This window comes from Triturus cristatus, chromosome 6, assembly GCF_964204655.1.
Source record: "Triturus cristatus chromosome 6, aTriCri1.1, whole genome shotgun sequence".
In the NCBI taxonomy this organism is placed as follows: domain Eukaryota; kingdom Metazoa; phylum Chordata; class Amphibia; order Caudata; family Salamandridae; genus Triturus; species Triturus cristatus.
This window is the reverse complement of record NC_140589.1, coordinates 886,495,346-886,522,124: the sequence shown is the minus strand read 5'-3', so window position 1 is coordinate 886,522,124 and position 26,779 is coordinate 886,495,346. Positions and strand designations below refer to the sequence as shown.

General features: G+C 50.0%; 1 protein-coding gene across 11 annotated transcripts in view; it reads left to right on the top strand.

Annotated features, from left to right (window-relative positions):
• The window catches only part of BCLAF1 (BCL2 associated transcription factor 1), a 372,683-nt gene that overhangs the window by 188,471 nt on the left and 157,433 nt on the right, over window positions 1-26,779 (top strand). The window lies entirely within an intron of this gene.

The window sequence follows — 26,779 nt, the reverse complement described above, 5'->3', positions numbered from 1 at the left end:
TTATGGTTGATTTTTGTCTGTTTCTTATTATACTGTTTGCCTCTTTCTTATATTGTTTTGTTTCTAGTTATGTATCACCACTGATGAACAACATTATGTTCAGTGCTTAGTTTCATTGTGGAGTCATTTGCAATCAATACTTTTACCTAAAGAGTATAAGAAGTTTTGAGCCTGGGTGTTTGGGAATGCATGTTGTATTATGTCATTTTGTTCTCCTTACTTTCCAGCATGGATGATAACTCTACTTGCCTGCTGTTTAGTCCGGAAAATGTATCTGAAAAAACATACTGTAGGAGGATGGCTCCGTATACGATATACTAAGAAGAGGTATATCGTGCAGAGAGTCCAGGTTGCGGGATGCAGAAGGTAGTCGTCCGACTCCGTCTGCGGTGCCTATTGGGTCGACTCTGAGCCCCCACCCCATTCCGGGAGCTGGAGCGACCCCGGCCCAACTTCGTAGTTTTTATGAAGCCCTGCAATCCATCTGTGGGCAGCCCAACTCCGCTGGCGTGCCTTCGCGCCCTGTGGACTCTGCTGGGAGCTCTAGAACTTCGGTCCCGACGCCACAGGCCTGGATCCGGAGAGGCTCCCGTCGACCTTACGACACCTCCTCCATTGGCGACACCTCCGCCCCCTACGACGCGGTTGTGTTTCCAACCGACGTCGACCCAAGCCTCAACGTGGACACGGAGCCGGACCGGCATCCACCAGTACCTTTGTACCCCTGTTCTCCCCCGGTGTTCCCTATCGCCCTGAGTGGCTACCTGAGGAGGACTGGGAAGGGTCTGTGTACCCTTTGGCACCAGGTAGAAGAAGCAGACTGGAGAGAGGAGTTTGGTGAGGCCAGTGTTCTGGACACTTCTCCAGACCTTGGCATGCTTTGTCCCCCTACCGTGGCTATGGAGGAGGGAGCCTCATACGCAGTGGTGTTCCGTGGGGCTGCTTAGGCATTGGGCCTTGAGCTTCCTACTGTGGCGGTCAGGACAAACCTCCTGACTGAGGTGCTTTAACCGGCAGCGGCCTCTTCTGAGCCCCTGCTGCCATTCAATGAGACCTTCACGGAGATCCTTCTGGGTGCTTGGTCCAAGCCCAGCACAGGGGCTGCTGTGGATAGGATGATTGTCCGACGCCACCGCCCAGCCCCGGGCGACCCCATTTTCCTTTCTCAACACCCTACTCCTGAGAGCTTGGTGGTCCAAGCCTTGACGTCCAAGGGCGCATTCTCTACTTCTCCACCTGATAGGGAATCCAAGAAGCTGTACCATTTTGGGAAGATGTTTTCTTCCACCAGCTTAGGACTGCGGTCTGTGAACACCGCATGTCTCTTGGACCATGACTCCCATTCTGTGTGGAACATGGTTGCTCAGGTGCTGCCACGGTGCCCGAAGGAGGCCCAGGCCGTACTCTCCCGTGCGGTTGCTGAAAGGAGAGACGCAGCGAAGTTTGCTATACAATGTGGACTGGACACCGCTGACTTGCTAGGCAGGACGATTCCAATGTCGGTAGCCCTGCGACGCTACGCCTGGTTGAGGTCCACTGGCTTCTTCGGTGATGTCCAATCAACACTTTTGGACATGCCCTTTGATGGCAGTTGCTTGTTTGGCGACAAAGCTTACAACGCGCTTGAGCACTTTAAGGGTTCCAGGGCTACGGCCTGATCCATGGGTCTCGCTACCACCTCTCGCCCCGCGCAGTCTGCTTTTCGCCCCTTTCGTGGCTACGGAAGGGGTGCCCCGCCATGTCCCGCCCAGAGTCACAGGCCTGCGCCAGCTGTCCAGCCTCTGTGTCGCTGGGGACATGGCACCTAGCGTCGTGGGTCTGGGGGCCAGCGGGCGGGCCAGTCCACCAGCACCCCCCTCTACAGCAGCCTCCAAGCCCTCCTAGTCAGACTTTTCAGGGCCACCAGTTGCCAGTGGGCGGCAGGACCCGCCAATACCTCAACCACTGGCAAACCATTACGTCGGACAGGTGGGTTTTGCAGATAGTCCGAAGGGGCTACTCCCTCCCCTTCGAGACTACCTCCCCCCACCAAAGCCATCGCAATCCCATCGCATGTCGGAGGATCACTTGACCCTTCTTTGTCAGGAAGTTACGGCTCTCTTGGCGAAGGGAGCCATCGAGCGTGGCCTTGTGCCAGAAGTAGGTAGTAGTTGTTGTTCTCCCTACTTCCAGGTACCCAAGAAGGACAAAGGCCTGCGTTCCATCTTGGATCTCGGGGACGTCAACCGCTTCCTCAGAAAGGAGAAGTACAAAATGTTGACACTGGCTCAGGTCTTTTCTGCCCTTCCTCGACCCTGGAGACTGGATGGTAGCTCTGGACTTGCAGGACACCTATTTTCACATCCCCGTCCTGCCTGCACACCGGCGTTACCTACGGTTCACAGTAGGCCAAGAGCATTTTCAGTTTACAGTGCTCCCCTTTGGCCTTCCTAGCGCCCCTCGGGTGTTCACGAAAGTGATGGCGGTGGTCGCAGCTCATCTGCGCAGATCAGGGGTTCCAGACTTCCCCAAGCTCGTCGACTGGCTGTTGAAGGCGAGCTCGCCCCAGGCTGTCGTCTCCCACCTCCAGACTACGGCGGACCTCCTGCACTCGCTGGGGTTCACTATCAACATGCCGAAGTCACACCTGATTCCGTCTCAGAAGCTCCTTTTCGTCGGTGTGGTTCTGGACAAAGCGCAGTTTTGGGCCTATCCTCCTGAGCAGCGAGTCTGGGATATTCTGGCTATGATCCTGATCTTTCAGCCTCTCTCCCGGGTTTCAGTCAGAATGACTGAGGCTGCTGGGCCTCATGGCCTCCTGCATCCTGCTGGTGGACTATGCCTGGTGGCATATGTGGGCTCTGCAGCGGGACCTGAAGTTCCAGGGAATGCAGCATCAGGGGAATCTTTCCTGATTGTTTCCAGATCTTGGAGGGCACTGCACACCAATTGCAGTGTTGGCTTACGAACCAGGATTGGGTCAACGGCAGATTCCTCTCCCTTCCCCAGCCAGAGTTCACAGTGGTGACAGATTCATCACTTCTGGGGTGGGGCGGCCACATGGGGGAGGCGGAGATCGGAGGCCCTGGCAGAGTCCGGGCTCCACATCAATCTTCTGGAACTTCGTGCGATTCGTCATGCACTGAAGGCATTCTTTCTTTCTGTCAAAGGAATAGTAGTGCAGGTGTTCACGGACAACATCACTGCCGTGTGGTATGGCAACAAACAGGGCTGAAACGGTATACGCCTGTAGATGGAACAAATTTGTGGCATGGTGCACAGCAAAGGCTGTGGATCCCCTTTCTGCCCCTCTTTCAGAGGTTCTCCTCTTCTTTCCTTGGCCCAGCAGGGCTCTGCTCTGGGCACTCTTAAAAGCTATCTTTCGGCTTTTCTTCGCCTCCCAGATCAACCTTCTCTTTTCAAGTCCCCTATTGTAAATTGTTTCCTTAAGGGCATTACTCACATGTTTCCTCCTATTCCTTTCGTAATGTCCCAGTGGGACTTGAACCTTGTTCTGACCTACCTTATGTGTGCTCCTTTCGAGCCACTACATAACTGTCCTCTCAGACTTTTGACACTCAAAACTGCCTTTTTGGTTGCCATCACCTCTGCTTGCAGGGTGCTTGAGCTTCAGGCTCTTTCTTCGAAACCTCCTTTCCTGGCTGTTCATCCGGACACGTTGTCCTTTGCACTAGGCCTTCCTTTCTTCCCAAAGTGGTTACCTCTCCACATAGGACAATCACTTTGCCCACCTTCTTCCCGCATCCTTCTAAAGAGGAGGAGAGGCTCCACCGTCTAGATCCAAAACAGGCACTTTCATACTATCTGGATCTCACAAAACATTTCCGGGTGGATGATCAGCTCTTTGTTGGCTTTGTGGGTGCCAAGAAAGGTCGGGCTGTGCAAAAGCGAACCATCTCTCAAAGGGTTGTTCTGTGCATCAAAATGTGTTATTCCCTAGGGAAAAAGGAACCTCCAGTACAGCTGCGCGCCCATTCCTCCAGGGCGACGGCAGCCACTACTGCTTTGGGACGTGGAGTCCCCCTTCATGACATCTGCCAGGCAGCCATGTGGGCTTCATTGCACACATTTACCAAACATTAGTGCTTGGACAGCCAAGTCCGGATAGACTGCTTCTTTCGCCATTCAGTTCTCTGGGACTTTCTGGTGTGAACTTAGTTCGCAGACCCACCTCTGGGGTTGGTATTGCTGAGTTTCCTATTCTAAAGTAAGGACTCCATAACTAATCGTCTCTTTTAGATGAACAAGTTACTTACCTTCGGTAAAGATGTATCTGTAAGAGACCTATATTAGTTATGGATTCCTCACCGCCCCACCCATCCACCTCATTCTGCAAACTGACTTCTAGTGTAAGGGTCTTACTTTCAGGGGACTAGTTTTGTGTACCAGTGGTCAGTGTCTTGAATGGCGATGCACTTCTGGTGTGGAATGTCGTGTAAAGAACTGACTTCAGCGCGCAGGGGCAGCGTTTAAGTAGATACTGCAACATCATTCCGAGGATCACAGCGCCAATGACAAACGCGGAGTAGACAGACGCCACCTACCGACGCTCAAAGATAATGCTGAAAAAAAAAATTGTGGATCCAGTCTAACGCCTTGGGGTAATTCTAAGGTAAGGAGTCCATAACTGATATGTTTCTTACAGATATATTGTTACCAAAAGTAAGTTACTTGTTCATTATGTCTGATTAAGCTAATGCAGACTAAGCACTAAAATGAGCTGACAATTGCCTGGCACAGGCCATCTTGCTCCTTAATCATGTTTTATACTGCCTTAAAATGTTTTTCAATGTTTTCAGTTCAGTATATACTTTACCCACATTCGACTAATGGTATAGAGAACGTTCCATATAGGCACTGTACCAAAAAACTACAAAACAATCTGGTGACTCTAAAAATATGAGATACATCCCAGTGCAAGATTTTGCCTTGTCCACCCAGCATGATTTTTGACACCTATGGGGAATTAATGGATGAGGATCCTTTTGAACCATCATCTTGACTCTACTCGATGTCAGATATCTGGATGATTAGGACAAGGTGTAATATGGGCAGTTGTGCTGGAGCGATTGTAAGGACGAAAGTGAAGAGGAATCAGTCTTGATATAGTCATCTTCCTTAAGATTGCTCATACAATGAGTATTAGGAAGAGTTTTAACATAACAAGCGAGCATCAAAAAAGAAAATGATGGATGAAATACTTGAATTAATCTCAGCCACTGGAACTCTCTTTTGGGGCTGCATCCCATTCGATCGTTTTTCGCCCACTGTGCCACCTCAGTTTCGACTCAGCCATATGCAAATCATCCTTGACCTTGCACCGCACTGGAACAGTCCAGCCCAAACTGCCAGGTCCTCCCTGATCTGGAATACAATCAACCCAGGATCGGTTTTGCCCTTATTATGGGGTTATCCTGCAGATATAGCTGGATTCCAGGGATGCAGTGAGCATGGGACCGACATCTGGGCATACCAGTCACACTTAGGGCATCAGAAAACAATATGATGGATGGAATTCTTGAATTAATTTCAGCCACTGGCGATTGCTGAGGCCTGCATCCCAATCCATTGTTATCCAGTATTTTCTCTTTCATAGATTTACATGCTTGAATCTTTCCCAGTCGTTGGAAGTTGAAGTCCCACTGTACCATAGTAAAGAAGTATGTATAACTGTCATAGGCTATAATGGCACTGGGCCATCGGTTTAATAGCCTTTCTATGTCCTTTTTAAACAAAAGAACCAAACTTGAACTATGACCAATCAGGTGCTAGCACCCTCTAGAATTCTCCCAGAAGAGGCTAAGTCTCTCAGATTTTCACCGCTCGTTGTGTGTGAAGGGAGTCTCTTGACCTCTACCCAGTTTTCTTCTTTTGAAGGATATTGAAAGCTTCTCTACCGCTACAATGTTTGACAGAAAAAGCCTTTTCCGTCCCTGCAAGACCTGTGGGAAGAAAAGGGTGCATGTGAATGACCCTCATAAGTATTGCCTTTGCTGCCTCTACTCCCGGCACAAGGTAGAGTGCAAGATTTGTCGCACTTTCTCCTCGAAAACGTTGAAGGACAGAGAGGGGATGCTGCTCAGAGAACATCTTCTGAGGATGACAGTGATGCCTCTTCTAGGTCTCACAAGAGAGCTAGGTCCCATGAAGGGACTTCTGAGGAGAGAAGGAAATAACTGAAGACTTCCCATCAGGCTAAGGACTCCTCAGAGACAGCCTTATCTACCTCATCTACGCCTTCTAACAGAGATAAAGATCACTCCCGTACCTTTTCAGACTCGTCAATGATGAGGTGTAAATCCTTTATCAAGGCCTTGTCAACGACACCATCACTGTCAAGAATGTCGATGGCTAAAATGACTACGACAGCAACCATGAACACTCATTTCGTAGATGAAATATTGAGGCGTCAAATTAAGATCCCGCCGGTGCTCCCGTTAACTACCTCGTCGAAGCTACCACCATCGACTAAAGCCCCATCGATGAGGCTGTTGACGAGTACACTGCTGATGATGACCCCAGCGACAATGATGCCGATCCCGTCGGCGACCATTCCACCTAAGAGGGGTAAAAGATCATTAAATGTATCAAAACACAATACTTTCATTGCTCTGACGACGGCACCATCGACGAGAATCCAGATTACAAAAATAACCAAGACCTCATTATGTCGTAAGGTTACTTAGCCCAGTAAAGTGTCACCTCTGCCTCCAAGCTGATTACTTGAGCTTGAAGAGTCCGATGATTACAGTCATTTCGGAACAGCTCATAGCCATTCAGAGCTGCACGTAAAATGCCAGGAAAATGATTATTTTGTTGAGGAAGGACTGTATTATAAGGACTATTATCCTCCTCCTGCTTAAAGACATTGAGTCCTTCAGATACTACCCTGATCCTCCATCTAGGCAGGATGACTTTCCAATGCCTAGATCCTTAGTCCAGGATGTTCAGGCTACGCTCACTGACTACAGGAAACATTGTCCGCAATCTCCTAAGGGCAACCAGTGGCACCATCACAACCTCTCTCTTGCCTATAATCCGGTACCTATCCCACCGCCAGCAACTCCTAGAATGACTCCTGCTTCCCATATAGTAGCTCCACCGAGGGATGATCCATAGTCATCTGATGACGAAAGAGAGGAAGGCGAGATTCATGAGCCTCAGCCTCCACTAGATGACTGAGATAACTACGTCATACACACACACCGTTCCCACCTGCTCAACACCCTATCGATTCTCCTCCAGCGGTCATGGTAGGTTTTCATAGCTTCATGGAAAGAGCACCAACCAGGTTCCACCGCCTTATATTGGTTAAGCATTCAAACTGTTTACATTATGATTTCAAGGAACAGACAAGGAAGTCAATCGACCTTGCCATACTGACACTGGTTCTGCCTTGTATTGACAAGAAGTACAGAGCCCCAGAGGATTCCTCTGCATGTCTGACAGGACACCCAAAACCCGATTGTCATTCCTCAGGCAGCACAACGTAGATCCAAACACCTGTTCGCTCCTATATCTGTGCTGCTGAGCAAAGAAGGGCGCAGTTTAGACAACATCAGCAAGAGGTTCTCCACCATGTCTGCCATCACCGTTCGTACGGCCAACTCCCTCCCTATTCTGGGCCACTATGACAGCCAGATGTGGTCAGTTATCATTGGTCTCATCCCAGAAGACAAAAGACCTGAAGCCAAGAAGATCTTACAGCAGAGAGTATGCACCTCCTCAGAGATTATAGTTTGCGCCATAGACATCACCTCCACAGGCTTCCGTCAACTGGCAGGTGTAGCCGTTTTAAGGCGCCAGGGATGGGCTAAGACGACTTCTTTTAGGCCCAAAGTCCAATCTAAAATACATAACATGACGTATGATGGGGACACACTGTTTGGCAAGCACATTGACGCTCTTCTTGCCATTAAGATGGACACTAATACAGTCAAATCCCTCTGCACCCTACAGTGCGGGAAATTGCCCTTTCGAGAGGCGTGTGGATGAGGTTTCTCAACCTGCAGGGGCAGCTACCAACACTCCTAGCAATACCGGTCCTACCTGCCCTAAAACAGGTGTGCAAACCAATAGTAGACATACCGTAAACCATTCACAGCTAGTTTTTCTAATCAAGCCCCCCCCGAAGAAAACAACCACCTCAAAGCCGGGCCACAGGTCACAAACGATGACCTCATCCAGATGCAAGCTACACCATGTTCTCAGCAACCCGTAGGTGTGAATATCTTCGATTTCCTCAATTATAGAGAAAGCATCACCTCCGACAGACGGGTATTGGACCTAGTCGCCAATGGCCATACCTTGGAATTTACGGAAATCCCATCCAATACTCCGCTTAGGGGAGCTCACCCCCTTGTCTTACTTATTAAGAAAGGAGGCCCTCATAATGTTTGCAAGGGAGCAATAGACGTTGTTCCGGTTGCTCAAAATGGAAGAGGATTTTACTCCAGTTTTTTTCTCATACGTAAGAAATCAGGGGAATGGAGACACATCCTAGATCTCAGGAAGCTAAACTGATACCTCCCCAAGCAATCCTTTCATATGATTACTCTTTCCGACATCCTTCACCTCCTAAACAGTGGGGACTTCATGATATCTCTGGACCAAACACCGCAAATATCTGTTTCACTGTGTCTAATACCCATTACCAATTCAGAGTCCTCCATTTGGCCTCCAATCAGCCACTTGCATATTCACCCAGTGTTTGGCACCGGTAGCAGCCGCTCTTAGGAAATTAGGTAATCAGGTACTTCTTTACCTAGATGACTGGCTGCTAAAAGCTTCAACATCAACGCAAGTTGCCAGAGCTAATTCACTGAAAGCCTGGGGAGTCCACTTGCATCACCTAATGATCCAAAGAAAGTGGTTGACTCGTCAAAAGGCTATGCACATCAAGAGCCTAGAGCTGAAAGCCATTTTTCTCACCCTTCAGGCTTTTCTTCCAAGGATCATCCATGCTGGTTCGTATGGGCAGTACGACCAGCAAGTATTATATCAACAAGCAATGGGGTACCAAATCTCTCACTTTGTCTCACGAACCCCAGGAGCTTTGGAGTTAGCTTACGGCCCACAGCATATCCCTGAAGTCTGAACACGTATTCTCAGTACACAACACCCTGGCGATCACTCTCAGCAGTGCCAAAGACAGTTGCGACGAGTGGGAATTGGACAGATTAGTGCTAGACAAGATCTACTCGCAGTGGTGGAAACCAGCTCTGGATCTGTTTGCGACAAAAAGAAACACCAAATGCCAGTTCTATGCCAGTCGATATCCCCTCCAAGGTTCGAGGGGGAATGCTGTTTAGATGAAATGGTCCGGAATTTATGTATACGCTTTTCCCACCTTCCCTCTGATTCCCAAGGCTCCCAGCAAAATAAAAGTGGAACACTGTCGCCTCATTTTGACCGCTCCCAGGTAGCCCAGCTAGCACAGGTTTACGGGTGGAGTTCATGCTCCTGTCAGTGACCGGTTCCATATGCCTTGCAACAACACAAACGCTCCCGACAATGAACCTGGGCCAAATACTACACCCGTAGCCAGCCTCTCTCCACTTGCACGCAGAACTCCTGAGTTCTATGTGTTCAGAGACTTAAAGATCACTCAAGAACGCATAGACATCATATCCAAAGCAAGGGCTGAAGGCACAAATTATACGTGCAATTTCAAATGGAAAGCATTATGTTCATGGTGTTAGCAGAATGACTTACACCTGTTTAAAGTCTCTCCTGAGCAGCTTTTGCCTGATCTTCTCTCACTTGCCAAGTCGGACCTTGTTCATGCATCTGCCAAAGTTCACCTTGCATCTATTTTAAGGTACAGACACTAAACAGACTCTACCTTGCTGTTCCACAAGAGTCATAAAGCAATTCATGAAGGAACTATTCAGAGCTTTCCTACCGGTGTAAGCTCCTCCCCCAAAATGGCATCTCAATGTGGACCTCTCGTAATTAATGTAACTGCCTTTCCGATCCCGTTCAAAAGGCTGACCTAAGGTTTCTCGCGTGGAAAGTTTCTCAATTTCTCGCTCTCACATCTACTAGAAAGGTTACCATTAGCGAGATACAGACCTTCACAACACAAAAGGCTTTTCTACTATTCACTGAAGAGTTTGTACTTCTCAGGACAAACCCAAAATTCATTCCAAAGGATCCTTCTCAATTTTGTGTCAATGATCCTGACAAACTTTGAACTTTCCCCCCAATCCAGCTACACCGGCTGAAAGAGCTCTCCTTACATTGGACATTAAACAGTGTCTCAAGTTTTACCTCTACTGAACTAAGTATATTCACAAAATGGATCAACTACCAGTCTCTTGTGGACAACGTCGTCATGGGACTGCAATAATTAAAGCAACAATAGCACAATGAAGTTCAGCAATAATTCAGTTTTGCCACTGCAAAGCAGGCAAACTCCTAACCATGAAAGCTAAGGCTCATCCTATAAGAGAAGTATCAATTTTTGCTGCTCTGTTTGCAGGCATTCTGCGGGAAAAGATATGCCGTGCTTTGATGCGGAAGAGCACCCACGTGTTCTTGCAGCACTACTGCCTAGAATCGACACAGCACAGCGACGCAGCCAGCCATAGGCCAGGCAGTGTTACGCCATCTATTCCAATATGGTGTGCCTCTTTAAATAGAGGTGTTGATTCATTTTAATTTCAAATGCTTTTCAGTCTGCTATATATATTACTACTTGATTGGTCTACTAACGTTTATGTTCGAGGCATATGAGCTGCAGATCACACACTATGCATAGAACGCCATCTGGTGTTGGGCCCGGATGTTTGCACTTGTTTTTGTCCTGGAAAAGTCTTTGGAAGTCACGAGATAGGTGACTCCTCCTTTGGATGAGAGTGCGCATGGGCATCGGCTCCATCTTCAGATTGCTTTTTTCCGCCATCGGGTATCGGATGTGTTTCTCGCGCTCCAGTTCAGAACCGTCACCGATTCCAGTCTCGACGCGCAATCCTTCACCCTTCTCAGGTATTGTTTTCGATATAGTCGTCGCGCATCTCTACAACATCAAAGTCCTCGGTTCCGGTATTTGACGAAGGCCTTAGGGCCTACCTGGGCCTTGGTATCTGGCTCATGGAAAGGACGCCATTCAAGAAATGTCCTCAATGTGGGTCGAAATTTCCCTCACCGATCTGCATGAGGTGTGCAACCTCGGCCTGTCACCGGAGCACGAGGCCAGAGACTGTGCGGCTTGTGCCTCTTTCTGCTCCAAGAAGACAATTAGAGCTCGTCGAGCCAGGAGAACAATGGCTCGCTCGTCTGCACCCATTCCCTGATGACATCTTCCAGGAGGGCGTCGATGTGCCAGAACAGGAGCGGATCAAAGAAGGCCCGTCAGCGCCTCCGAAGCCGATGACTCTGACCTCGAGGACATCGCTCCTGGGCAGCGGGTCGTAAGTAAAGCCATCGACTCCGACCCCCTCCCTACACCATCGAAAAAGGCTTTGCTTACACCTTCGGGCCTAGGTGCACACAGAGAGACTGCTTCCCATGCCCTGCCCACGGGCCCGGCAAAGAAGCCTACTAAGCCTTCAGGCAACTTGGGCTCGAGTCAGTCTGCCATCGGTGCCGAGCGGTCACGGCACTGAAAAAGAAACCGCCCTCCTCCTCCGTCCCGATTGCTGCCTCCACATCCAAGCACTCTGCACCAAAATCTACAGGCATCGCACCATCGACTCCAAAAAACTCTTGGATCCGAGCAAAAAGCTGATTCCGAAAGCTTCGGAATCGAAAAAAGCTTTGGAACCGAAAAAACACCCAGTTCCACAAGTGGCCACAAAGACTGTAAAACATCACAGTTCCAAGCCAAAGGAGCACAAAACAGTTCCAGAGTCGGTGCCCCAAAAGTCTGCCGATCCGAAACGATCAACACCGAAAGACCAGCCTCTATCAGAAGAGCTATGTAGACCAGACCCTTAACAGAAGACTCTTCTAAAAGACCCATAAAGGCAACCCCATCTCAAAATCTGGGATAGCAAGGTGGATTGTCAAATGCATACAGATTTGCTATCACAGAGCAAAACAAACATTATCAGTTCCCTCTAAAGCCCACTCTACCCAAAGATAGGGGCTTCAATGGCATTTTTAGGGAACATTCCCTTGCATAACATCTGCAAAGCAGCTACATTGTCTACACCGCACACATTCACAAAGCACTATTGTGTAGATGTGCAGACAAAACAGGAAGCTAGTGTGGGCCAGGATGTACTCAAAACATTATTTCAAACTACTGCAACAGATACTTGTGGTCGCCGCTAAGGAGAGGTACTGCTATACAATCTATGCATAGTGTGTGATCTGCAGCTCATATGCCTCGAACGGAAAATGCTACCTACCAGTATGCATCTGCTCTTGGCATGTAGAGCTGCAGATCGACACACGCCCACCCACCACCCCCGCTACCTTTATCTGTTCCAGTTTCATCTTATTTAGATACAGCACACATGGGCATCTTATCTGTTTCTCACAAAACTCCATAATTTCCCTGCTGGCGAAAAACAATCTGAAGATGGAGCCGATGCCATTGCGCACTATCATCCAAAGGAGGAGTCACCTATCTCCTGACTTCCAAAGACTTTTCCAGGACAAAAACAAGTGCAAACATCCGGGCCCAACACCAGATGGCGATCTATGCATAATGTGTGGATCTGCAGCTCTACATGCCAAGAACAGATGCATACTGGTAAGTAGAATTTTCCTTCTCTCAAATTTATAGATCTGTAATTACAATCTGAATATGGGTCTGTTATATATATCTTCTTTCTTTATATATCGACTACTATAAAGGTGTATTGCTTTCACCCACCATCCTCTAAGGGTACTTAAATTACCTACAATACTGCTTGGTAGTCTGATTCAAGCATGTGAATCTATGAAATATACCAATAATGGATAACTAGAGTTACAGGTAAGTACCTAATTTTCATTTTCACCCACCATGCCACTTCAGTCTCGACCAAGCCATATGCAAATCCGCCTTGCCCCTGCTCCTTATGGCAACAGTACAACTCGAACTGTCAAGCTAGGTCCTCCCTGGACCCGGAATAAAAGCAACCTGACACCAGTTTTGCCCTTATTATGGACTCATCAGCCAGGTATAGCTTGATTCCGGAGTAATTACCAGAGGCTGAGTTGAATTCAAGCATTTCATCCATCACTTTTTGTATACCTTAACATAAACAAGCAGCCTACAATGATGTACCCTGCAGATCAGTGAGCTGCATCAGATGATGTTGATTGCTTCAGTTTTCATGACTCTTGATACTGTAGAACATCCGCTTCAAACACTACTTTAGGCTGAATGACCCAGAATGCGTATGCCACAACCAAGACCAACCCTTGCAGTGGACACTGTTTTTAGACCACCACCTCCATCTCCACATTATACATCGGATCATTATCAGAGTGAAGAGGGACGGATACCAGAACAATTTCTGGATCACCCTGAGTGGGAGGAAGGCACTGCACAAACCATGTCAGAGCTAACACCACAGTTTTCGTTTCCACAGCTGGGTGACATTACTTGTTTCTATTCTCTTGTGGAGAGAACCTCCAAGAGATTTCAGTTTGCCAGACCCAGTTTCGGATGTGGAATGCTTTTTTAAAATTAATTTCAAGGAGGCTCCTAGGAGGTCTTTCAAGGCGATCCCCTTAAGAATGTTTAACTGGTAAGAAGGAGATGAAATAAAGCAAGCACAGGGAACTGTCCCTGTTATGATGTCCTGTCTTTCTAAAAAAAAATATAGACCACCTGATACTACTTTTGCATGCTTGATATGCCATCTGCATGCAGACTCTGTAGAGAAACGAGCACGCCACTAACAATATCCTATTGACCTATAGCAAACTATGGTCCTTATTCCTAACGTGACCAATTCCCAGTTGACAACTACCAATGCATTACAATTTCTATCTTCTGCACACGCTCAAGGCAATTGTGAAAAATTCTTAATAAATCAATGTAAAAAGACAATGAAAAGATCCATATGTTTTTTCTTTTTAATTCACAACGCCCAGCCAACACGTGTTTCGTCGATTATAAAGAAAAAACATATGGATCATTCTTTTCATTGTCTTTTTACATTGATTTATTAAGCAATGTTCACAATTGAGTTGAGCGTGTGCAGAGGATAGACATTTTTTGTGGGCTCAGGGTGTTTTCCCTCACCTTGGGAACCGTCAGAATTGATCACCACCACAGACTGACACAAACTCTATAGACAATAATTCTCCTAGCTAAGAACACCCCCACATTGCATAAACAACCAATGCATTGTGTGTAGGAGCGATTCTGGATACAGCTGTGCGGGAAGGCGTTTCCCTCACAGGACAATTCGCTGGAGAGATTTCACTGCACAGGTGAGCCACTCAGACCGTGGGCGTCCGAGTGGGCAGGGCTCGCAGTTCCAGCTGGATCTGAAGCCCTTTAAGTCTGTTTCTTCTGGACTGGTCCGCTGTCCATGGGAGTTTGAAGTTTTGTTTCGAAGGCAGCAGACCTCCTAGGGTTTTCAGAGGTCACTGGCAGCAAGACAGGTTGCAGGTGCGCAGAAGCTGGAGACAGGCCGGTAGGGCTGAGGCCAGGGCAGTTGTCATCTTCAGTCTTCTCTGCATGGATGTCTTCTTGCTTCTTAGGTTGTTGCAGATCTGGTTCCTAGGTCTGGGCGAGCAACCTATATAGTAGATTTAGGGGCATCTTAGAAGAGTAGCAGGTAGGGCCAATGGGCACCTAACCTGGGGTGACTCCACCCTCTGTTCAATAGACCTGGCCCTGTTTGGAGGGGTCTCACCATCTTCAAGATGTGGGGAGTCAGCTGAAAGGTGTGCCTCACTTCGCCTCCCCCACCTTAGGGGTGGAGTTGGCAGAAGTGGGCACACCTGTTCTCCTGAGTTTTCCTGCTGGGTTTCCCGCACAAAGTGGAGGTGTAAAGCAGGGGCTGGTGGTCACATTACAAAGGCAGCAGACCTTTGAAGCTTCCCTCTTCGAACACTGGCCCATCCTGGTGAAAGAGGTGTGACACCTCTGCCCAGGATGTGTATTGTTTCTGGTCCAAGAGAGCAGGGGCTCTCTACCCAGGGGTCCTAGTTACACATGGTACCATTTATTAGGGACTTACAGTGGGCAGAAGTACAAATTGGGGAAATGTTTTTAGAGAAGAAGCCCTGGTTTGCAGGGACCCTGTGCGCTACAATTGAAAGCACTTCAAAACTATGCAAAAAGTGGGTGCTAACCATGCAAGAAGCGGCACTTTCTCATATGAACCCAAAAGAAAAAAATTGTGCTTAAAAAAGCAGGCAGTAAAAGCATAGAATCCAGATAATCAAAAGAGATGGTTAAAGGAGAAGGCTCCATAGGAGGGTCAAACGCAAAACTGACAATCTGGGACATGGATAACAAGCAGATAGATGAGAGACGGGAAAGCTTAACAGTCATAAGCAGCTGGCATGCAACAGTATGTTCTTGGTAAGCCCACAATGTGTCTTAACAATATGTCTCAACAATGTGTCTCAACAATTTGTAGCACATGCGATGTGTAATAGGCTTGACCTAACTAAATACGGTAAGCAACTACATTTTTTTCAGAACAACCGTTATGGGCTATATATTTTTTTATTGCATTTGGTTACATTGTACTATGGGGATAGGATGTGGCCTAATGGGTAGAATGGTCGACCTCAGACCTGGGGGACCGGTTTCGAGTCTCAGCAGGAGCGCTCAGCATCCTGTCATTCTGGGCAATTCACTTAATCTCCCTGCACCTGACACAAAAAAAATTAATATGTCAGTCTTTAACGCAACTGGTGCTCATGTAAAGCGCGCGCGCTCTGATACCTTCGGGTCTAGTTCGCGCTATGTAAACCACCACCACCCCACCCCAAAAAAAACCCTCTAATTATTCATCCATTATGAAAACAAACTTATAAGAAGCAACTTAAGGTTAGGAAGATTAGGCATTTGGGCATTTACCAAAATATAGAAGCCAATTCTGTTAACCATAGATTGCTTTTTGATGGATACTTCTAACTGCAGATTCCTAACCTTAAGATTCCACAGGTGCCAGACTGGATCTGGAAAACGTTTTCCCTAGCAGTGCTCCCACACACCAGTATTTGGTGCCACGCTGCACTGAATGACACCACACCGGCCCAGAACTGATGGAAAGAAAGTGCATGTAAGCGCCTCCCCTGCACTCTGATGTCAGTTCTTTTCATCCTGCACCCTCTGATGTGGGTACGAAGCTCTGCTCCCAACTCAACTTTATTAGGTTTTTCTGGGGCTTCTCAAGCAATTTCACCATTGTGCCAGGAAACGCTGTCTCTTACCAAAACAAGAGGCTTCAAGCCACGCTTCGACTTTAGGAAGCAGATGTCGGTCACGAACCCGCAGAAGATGTCTCTCTGGAGTCTGGACTTAGATTTAAGTTGTGCATTAAGTGTGGTGTCATGAACCAGAAGGCGAATCTGGACCGAGAGGCGAAGCTATATATTGTTAAACGTTAGAAGTTGCAGTCTTCACTTAGGTCCCGCTTACGCTCCAAGTCGTGGCGTGGACCCGGCACTGAGCTTGTTCCTGTGACTATTCAACTTAGTGTTTAAATTCCTCCTCCAGTTAGTCCAAAGCTTAGATCGCTACGTGGTTGAAGCCATGTTCTTGTCTGTTAATCAGCAGGTGGATAGATGTCACAGACCGGTGCCCGGTGACCCAGATTTCTTATCCAGCACCCCAGCTCAGAGAGCCCCATCCCATAAGCCTTGACAAGTAAGGTAAATCCTAACTCGTTTACAACCACTCCTCCGGACAAATATTCCAAGAAGGTTGAGGCTTTTGGCAAGAGTATGTTTTCTTCTGCCTGTTTAGCATTACCTTTCGTGAATGTTAGTTCTCCTGATAGTTGTTCACACAATCTGTGTGGTGACATAATCAGTTAGATCTTACTGGAAGACCAGAGGACCTTAGGGCCTTTTCATCTCAGACAATTCATGATGGACTAGATGCAACCAAATAGGTCATCCACTCAGGTCTGGATACTACGGATTGCCTGGGAATGGCAGTAGGCACTAGTTTACTTCGGCAGCATTCATGGATGCGTTCCAGAGGATTCTCCGACGATGAATAGGCCTCCCTCGTGTAAATGTCCTTTTATAGGCCCCGTCTTTTCGGTGAGAAGGCGGAGACTGCTTTTGACCACTTTAAGGATAGTCGAACTATGGCACGCTCTTTTTGGCTCCTGACCACTGCATAGTTCTCGAAGTTTAGAGACTGTTCCAGAGGGCCCACAAATGGTCAGATGCTGCCTTTCCAACCTTATGCAGCAAGCACCCTAAACCTTATGAGTTAGCATACATGCTAGTAGGGGCATCAGTCCTCCAGTTTCTCTCCCCCTGCTACAATGGCATTTAATCCACTTCCATTTGCACTTAGTAGTGCATGCCCAACTGTCGGGGCAGGGTTAGAAATTTCCTCCCAGGATAGTGATCCATCCCATCATACAGAAGGGTCTTAACATTGTTCAACAGTGCAAGATTAAACTATGAGTATCCTTCCTAAACTGGAAATATTCTGATGATAAAAGTTTTTTGTAAAGAAATAACTATTTGCCTGTATCTATTTTTTCTTTTTTTTAAGTAGATTATATTTTGGAATTTTATGTAGTGTGTTAACAGGAGTTATTCTATTTTCATTTGTCTATGTGGAGAACGCATCAGGTCATTCCTATTTAGGCCACCAGCTTTAGTTATCCTTCCTTTCAGAATCTATTCAGTGTAACCCCTTTTTTTGAAATTGTGCTGTAATCTCGAACACCTTTTTCAAGGTTGACCTTTTCAGAACCCAATCAAAATTAGTGGTGAATTAGTATAAGGTAATATCAAATTATTTGAGCAGTGGATAAGTGAGTCTGTTATTTGGATTGAAGAAGATAGTGGAGGGATAGAAGATGGAAGGGTCTAGAAGGTGTTTATTTTGAGATCATAGCAGCAGGAGCAGGTTTAGAATAAGTGGATTGGGGGGAGTGAGAGGGAAGGGTGTAGAAAGGGTAGTTTGGGAGATCTGAATAGCAAAACAGATTTGGGATGCTGCAAGGGAGGTGTAGAGGAGGGAAGAGTCTAGAAAGGGCTGTTTTGGGATCATATTAAGGGTAGAACAGGAACGAGTCTAGGAAAGGTTATTTTTGGGGATCATTGTAGTCGGAGAGTAGCGGTAGAGGATTTATTGAGCGATGGTTAGGGTGAGCAATAAGGTAGTGTATTGTAGAGAGAGCATTTTAGTAAGTGACCTACTTGTGTGGTGGTTGTGGGAGATAAAGCCTCCTCGGTTGTTTTGCAAAACATTTTCTAAAAATGGGATGTTCGCATAGTGGCCAGTTGCAAAATCAGCACACTCACATGACCACCTGCCGGGATGGGCAGACCGTTACATGTGTCAGCAGATAACAGTGATAAACTACGGATGGGCAGACAGACCGTCACACATGTCACGGTGTCTAGGAATAGCAGTGAGACCATCATGCATGGGAAGACAGCCCATCACACTTGTTAGCGTGTCCAGGGATAGCAGTGATAGACTTCAGATGGGGAGACTGACCATCACATGTCACCATGTCTAAGGATAGTAGTGATAAACCACGGATGGGCAGACAGACTGCTACGTGTTAGCATGTCTGGGGGTATCGGTGATAAACCACGGATGGGCATACAGTCACACGCGTCACCATGTCTAGGGATAGCAGGGACAAACCGCAGATGGGCACACCGTCACGTGTTAGCTTGTCTGGGGATATCAGTGATAAACCACAGATGGGCAAACAGTCTATCATACATGTGTCGACGTGTCTAGGGATAGCAGTGATAGACCACAGATGGGCAGACCGTCACATATCACCATGTCTAGGGACAGCAGTGGTAAACCATGGATGGGCAGACCGCCACACATGTCAGCGTGTCTAGGGATTGCAGTGATTAACCACGGATGGGCAGACAGACCGCCACACGTGTCAGCTTGTCTTCGGATAGCTGTGATAAACCACGGATTGGCAGACAGTCATGTGTGTCACCATGTCTAGGGATACCAGTGATTAACCACGGATGGGCAACAGCCCTTCTCACATTGGTGTAACATCACTGATGTATTACTCCATGGGAGTGTGGGCCCATGACCCTGGAGAAACCTGCAATTTCAGTTCAGTTGCAGGGCCACAGAATCACTATTCCATTCTATTGTACATAAAATCATAAATGGCACTTCAGTCTTTCTGTCGTAAGTGGTATCTTTCTTTGTTTATCCATAAACAGATAAACAACGGGGCCACATTGGAGACAATCATTGTAGAGGTACCTAGTAAATAATTGTTTTATTCAACATCGCTATAAGATAATATTTGTGTAATAGTTATCAAATGAATTCTTAGCCATACCATTAGTGTTAAAATTCAGTATTATGGAATCTGAAAGAAACACGTTAGTTAGATTCCTCACCTTAGAATATCCCCAGGCGTCAGACTGGATCCGGAAGATTTTTCGTCAGCAATACCCCTTGCGCGTCGCTAGGCGTCGTCTGAGGCTCCGCGTCCGTCGTCAGCGTCGTGCGCCGGAATGACGTCGTCGGAGTACTTAGACGCCGCCCTCGCGCGCTGACGTCAGTTCTTCTTTTTTCCGCGCCAGTAAGCGCCGATCCGGGAGAGCTACCCCTTAGTCAATTTTTGACTAACTTTTTTGACTCTTTTTGGTCATTTCTCGACTCTGGTGCCGGTAGGATGCCTGGTTTCAAGGCCTGCGACGACTGTCACCGACTGATGTCGGTGACCGATCATCACCGCCGGTGCCTGTACTGCTTGGGCCTCGACCACGACGCGGCGTCGTGCTCCGATTGTATGGCCCTGACCTCGAAAGCTAGGCGGGAGCGGTCCCGCAAGCTTCTCAAGCTTCGCCACTCGGCTCCGTGCCCCTCTCGATCCCGGTCCAGGAGGAGGTCCAAGGATCGATCGCGGAGCCGCACTCGACATAGTCACTCGTCTGGCTCGAAGTCTTCGGGTAAGTCGAGGCACTCCAAGAAGTCCAAGAGGCGACACCGCTCTTCGGACTCCCCTTGCCGGTCGCGCGACTCGGCCGAGGGTCCGGGTGGTTCCACCCCCGCGGCTCCGCAGGAGCCGCGCAAGTCCCCATACCCGACGGTCCCTGGGACTGACGCGACGCCGGCGGAGGTCAGTGCCTTCCTCTCGGCCATGAGGGGCCTGGCCCCGCCGTCGACGCCCGCTGGCGCGCCTTCGGGCCCCGCGGACTCGACTGGGCGACCTCGCGTGCCGGCGGCTCCGGCCCCGGCGCCGTTGGAGGCTCCGGCCCCGACGCCGCAGGTCCCCGAGGGGCCCGAGCCTGGGACCTGTCGACGCCGGTCGACCTCGTTACGCCTCCTCCGCCGGCGCCAACACCTATACCAACCCCGACGCCGGCTCCGGTCGATGTCGATCCCCGGTTCAGCCCCTGTCCGGTCCCGACGCAGATGCGGCGCTGCCCGACGCCGCATCCGACGCCGCTAGAGACACATATTGTCTATCGACCGGCTACGATCATTCCTCCTGTTTACCAGGAATCGGATGACGGGGGCGACTGGGAGGGGTCTGATGACCCTATGGCCCTTCAGAGCCAACTTGCACAGGACTGGGCAGATGAACTGGGGGAGGCCAGTGGTTTGGATACCTCACCGGACACTGGATTCATCTCTCCTCCGACTGTGGCTTCGGAGGAGGGTGCAGCTTTTTCTGTGGTGCTGCGCAAGGCGGCCGCAGCCCTTGGGCTTGAGCTGCCTGCCGTGGCTGTGAGGACGAACATCCTCACTGTCCCAATACCCGCCGGTCCCTGGGACTGACGCGATGCCGGCGGAGGTCAGTGCCTTCCTCTCGGCCATGAGGAGCCTGGCCCCGCCGTCGACGCCCGCTGGCGCGCCTTGGGGCCCCGCGGACTCGACTGGGCGACCTTGCGCGCCGGCGGCTCCGGCCCCGGCGCCGTTGGAGGCTCCGGCCCCGACGCCGCAGGTCCCCGAGGGGCCCAGGCCTGGCCCCCGTCGACGCCGGTCGACCTAGTCACGCCTCCTCCGCCGGCGTCGACACCGGTGCCACCGCCGACTCCGGTCGACGTCGATCCCCGGATCAGCCCCTGTCCGGACCCGACGCGGCGCCACTCGACGCCGCATCCGACGCCGCTAGAGACACATATTGTCTATCGACCGGCTCTGATCATTCCTCCTGTTTACCAGGAATCGGATGACGGGGGCGACTGGGAGGGGTCCGTGGACCCTATGGCCCTTCAGGGCCAACTTTCGCAGGACTGGGCAAATGAACTGGGGGAGGCCAGTGGTTTGGATACCTCACCGGACACTGGATTCATCTCTCCTCCGACTGTGGCTTCGGAGGAGGGTGCAGCTTTTTCTGTGGTGCTGCGCAAGGCGGCCGAAGCCCTTGGGCTTGAGCTGCCTGCCGTGGCTGTGAGGACTAACATCCTCACTGAGGTGCTTCAGTCTGCCGCATGCTCCACTGAGCCTCTGCTGCCATTCAATGAGGCCCTCACTGACGTTCTGCAGGGCACCTGGTCCAGGCCCTCCACAGTCCCTCCTGTGGTTAGGAACGTTGCCAGGCGCCACCGCCCTGCTCCGGGCGACCCCAGTTTTCTGTCCCAACACCCCACCCCGAGAGTCTGGTTATCCAGGCCTCTACCTCCCAATCCTCCTTCCCATCCGCTCCTCCGGACCGGGATTCCAAGAGACTGGAACAGTTTGGTAAGAAGCTGTTCTCTTCGCTCTGTTTGGGCCTGCGGTCATTGAACACCGCCTGTCTCTTGGACCGTTATTCCCACTCTCTGTGGGATGCGGTGGAGGACGTGCTGCCACTGTGCCCGGATGAGGCCCGGGCGCGGCTTTCCTCGGCCCTGGGCGATGGGAGAGATGCAGCGCGCCATGCAATCCGATGTGGACTCGACACTACGGACTCGCTGGGTAGGGCGATTTCTACCACGGTGGCGCGTCGAAGTCACGCCTGGCTGCGGTCCACGTCTTTGTCAGGGGATGTCCAGAGCACCCTCATGGACATGCCTTTTGATGGCGCTCGCCTTTATGGTGACAAAGCGGACAGTGCGCTGGCTCGCTTCAAGGACTCCCGGGCTACGGCCACGTCCTTGGGCCTCTCGGCCCCGCGGCCACAAACTTCCGCTTTTCGCTCCTTTCGTGGCCAAGGAAGGGGCACCTCCTCACGTCCGCCTAGCCACCGGCCGCAGAACCAGCCTGCACGCGGTCGCGGACGTGGTTTCCGCCGAGGCGGTAATGGAGGACGACGCGGTCAGTCCACATCCACCCCGGCAACATCCGCCTCAAAGCCTTCCTAGTCCGAGCTTTCAGGCCCATTCCACGCCAGTGGGCGGCAGAGTTCGCCATCACCTGCTCCACTGGCGTTCCATCACGTCGGACAGGTGGGTGCTGCAAATCGTCCGAAGGGGCTACTCCCTCCCCTTCGAGACGACCCCTCCAGCCATGCAACCGCAGCACCACCGTATCTCGGGGGATCATTTGAATCTTCTCCACGAGGAAGTTTCGGCCCTCTTGGCCAAGGGGGCCGTCGAGCGCGTTCCGAGCCCAGAAGTAGGTCGTGGTTGTTATTCCCACTACTTTCTAGTTCCCAAGAAGGGCAAAGGGGGCCTACGCCCTATCTTGGACCTCCGGAACGTCAATGCCTTCCTCCGGAAGGAACGGTTCAAAATGTTAACATTGGCTCAGGTTCTAGCTGCCCTCGACCCTGGAGACTGGATGGTAGCGTTGGACTTGCCGGACGCATATTTCCACATCCCCGTCCTGCCGGCCCACCGGCGTTACCTGCGGTTCACGGTGGGTCAGGAGCACTTTCAGTTCACCGTGCTCCCCTTCGGCCTTACCAGTGCCCCTCGGGTTTTCACGAAAGTGATGGCGGTGGTCGCAGCTCATCTGCGCAGATCGGGGGTTCCAGTCTTCCCCTATCTCGACGACTGGTTGTTGAAGGCAGGCTCGCCCCAGGCAGTCGTCTCCCTCCTCCAGACTACGGCGGATCTCCTGCATTTGCTGGGGTTTTCCATCAATGTGCCGAAGTCACACCTGAGCCCCTCTCAGAAGCTCCTCTTCATCGGAACGGTTCTCGATTCGGCGCAGTTTCGGGTCCATCCACCGGAGCAGCGGGTCCGGGATATACAGGCCCTGATTTCCATCTTTCGGCCTCTATCCTGGGTTTTGGTCAGGCTAGTGTTGCGGCTTCTGGGGCTGATGGCCTCCTGCATCCTACTAGTGCATCACGCCAGGCGGCGCATGCGGGCTCTGCAGTGGGACCTGAAGTTTTAGTGGGCCCAGCATCACGGCAACCTGTCCGACCATGTCTTGATCTCGGAGGGCACTGCACAGCAGTTGCAGTGGTGGCTCACGGACCGCGATTGGGTCACGGGCAAGAGCCTCTCCCTACCCCTACCGGAGCATGTCGTAGTGACGGATGCGTCCCTCCTGGGATGGGGTGGCCATATGGGAGAGGCGGAGATCAGAGGCCTCTGGTCTCCGGCGGAGTCTCGCCTCCACATCAACTTGTTGGAGCTGAGGGCGATCCGACTTGCACTGAAAGCCTTCCTTCCCTCTGTCCGGGGAAGTGTTGTGCAGGTGTTCACGGACAACACCACCGCCATGTGGTATTGCAACAAACAGGGCGGGGTGGGGTCTTGGACCCTTTGTCAGGAGGCTCTGCGCCTCTGGACATGGCTGGAACACCAGGGCATCACCCTGGTGGTTCAACATCTGGCGGGCTCTCTGAACGCCAGCGCAGACGAACTCAGCCGCCGGTGCATGATGGATCACGAATGGCGTCTGAACTCCGAGGTGGCGCAAGGTCTCTTTCAGCAGTGGGGAGAGCCTTGGTTAGATCTATTCGCCACCGACGAGAACGCGCAATGTCAGCAGTTCTGCGCTTTGGTATTTCCAAGGCGGCACTCGCTCGGCAACGCTTTTCGTCGCGAGTGGAGTTGCGGTCTGTTGTACGGCTTTCCGCCTATACCACTTCTGCCCAGATTGCTGAAGAAGATCAGGCGCGACCGGGCCCAAGTCATCTTGGTCGCTCCGGATTGGGCACGAAGGTACTGGTATCCCGAGCTACTCCGTATGTTGACCGATCCTCCGATACGTCTGCCCCTTCGGGTGGATCTTCTGTCGCAGCAGCAGGGGACGGTCCTCCACCCGAACCAATCCAGCCTCCACCTCCATGCGTGGACATTGAGCGGCGGCAGTTGATGCCATTTGACTTGCCTCCTGAAGTCTGTGATGTCATTCTGGCAGCCAGGCGTCCCTCCACAAAGACGGTATACGCCTGCCGGTGGAACAAATTTGTGGCATGGTGCACAGCAAAGGCTGTGGATCCCCTTTCCGCCCCTCTTTCTGAGGTTCTCCTCTTTCTTCTTTCTTTGGCCCGGCAGGGCTCTGCCCTGGGCACCTTGAAAGGTTATCTTGCTGCCCTCTCTGCCTTCTTACGGCTTCCAGATCAGCCCTCTCTTTTCAAGTCCCCTGTAGTGTCACACTTTCTTAAAGGCATTACTCACACGTTCCCTCCTGTCCCCTTCGTAATGCCTCAGTGGGACTTGAATCTTGTCTTAACATTCCTGATGTGCGCTCCCTTGAGCCTCTTCACAATTGTCCTCTTCGTCTTCTAACTCTTAAGACTGCTTTCCTGGTAGCCATCACCTCGGCTAGACGGGTGAGTGAGCACCAGGCTCTATCGTCCAAGCCTCCTTTTCTATTTGTTCATCCGGACAAGGTTGTCCTTCGGCCTCGTCCTTCCTTTCTACCTAAAGTGGTGATCCCCTTTCATCTTGGGCAATCTGTCACCTTGCCCACCTTCTTTCCGCCTCCGCATCCTTCCAAAGAGAAAGAGCGGCTCCACTGTCTGGACCCAAAACGTGCGCTCTCCCTTTTATTTGGACCGCACTAAACAGTTCCGAGTGGACGACCAGCTTTTCGTTGGCTACGTGGGTGCAAAGAAGGGCAAACCTGTGCACAAACGGACCATCTCCCGGTGGGTCGTTTTGTGTATAAAAATCTGTTATTCCTTGGCAAAAAAGAACCCGCCTGTTGGGCTGCGCGCCCATTCTACTCGGGCCACGGCGGCTACTACTGCTTTGGGACGGGGAGTCCCTTTGCAGGACATCTGTCAGGCGGCGACGTGGGCTCCGCTGCACATCGTTTGCCAGGCACTATTGCCTAGACAGCCAAGTCCGGAGGGATGGCTTCTTTTGCCGTTCTGTCCTCCAGGACTTTCTGGTGTGATCTTGGTTCGCAGACCCACCACCGGGGTTGGTATTGCTTGGGTATCTATTCTAAGGTGAGGAATCTAACTAACGTGTTTCTTTCAGATGAACAAGTTACTTACCTTCGGTAACGATGTATCTGTAAGAAACAGTAGTTAGTTAGATTCCTCACCGACCCACCCATCCTCCCCGTTCTGCGAACTGACATCTAGGGTTAAGACTATCCTTTTCAGGGCCCTAGATTTTTTGGCACCAGTGTCGGTCTCATGCATGGCTCTGCGTTCCTGGCGCGGAAGGCGATGTACAAGAACTGACGTCAGCGCGCGAGGGCGGCGTCTAAGTACTCCGACGTCATTCCGGCGCAGGACGACGCACGCGGAGCCGCAGACGACGCCTAGCGACGCGCAAGGGGTATTGCTGACACAAAATCTTCCAGATCCAGTCTGACGCCTGGGGATATTCTAAGGTGAGGAATCTAACTAACTAATGTTTCTTACAGATACATCGTTACCGAAGGTAAGTAACTTGTTCTTCAATGCATTCCAAGCCTTGCTGTTGTGAAATGGTTGTGTATAGGCTTGAAATAGCCTATACACGAACAAGTACAAGATAGCTAGCCATTTCCTTTTGAGCAATCTTGAAATTTTCTTTAGGAAATAAGATGGACTGTTCTTCATTTCGAGTTGTAGAAACCAATCCAAAAATGTCGCCATATTTGGAAATATAGAGTCCGTTCCAGAAACTATATGGTAGAAAGGCAGATCCTCCTAAGTTTTTTTTTTTTTGTTTTTTGTTTTGTTTTTAAATCTTGGGTAGCTTATTCAGAATTGGAGGTTTGGGAATAAGAAATGCCTTCATGTCATGATTGGTCCAACCCAGTTTCTCTGCCGTCTACACAATAGGCTTAATCATTGTCATGTATCCATTCAGGGGATGACAATTCATTTTCACTTTTTTTTTTGGGGGGATCTGTTTATTAAAGCTTTTGTATGCATAACAGTATGCATACATGGAAATTTTCATATGGAACCATATTATCAAAACCAACTTATAATTAGCATCTCAATTACATGAATACATCATCATTATTAGTCACAAGCAGCAACAACTATTGGCATATCCCACTGAGTATTAAGCCTCCTCCCACCTACATAGTCGTTTAATCCCATTGCAGTACGGTATAATACTATTATGCGTGTATAAATCAGTTACATATATACGGCTCGTATGGCTTCACTCCGCCATATCACAACAATCTGTTAATGCAGTCAAACAGTCTTAATACTAATAACAGTGACAATTCATTTTCATATAGTGGTGTCCTCTGATTTGCCTTCAAGAATGTACACAACCAGTACCTATTACAATTGCGAACATGTCCGTGTCCTGTGCGAAGGCGTTCAGTCTCGAAGTACTGAAGGAAATCACTCTACATATTTCTGCAGCTCCATAGTGCAAGGGAAGGGGTTCTTTG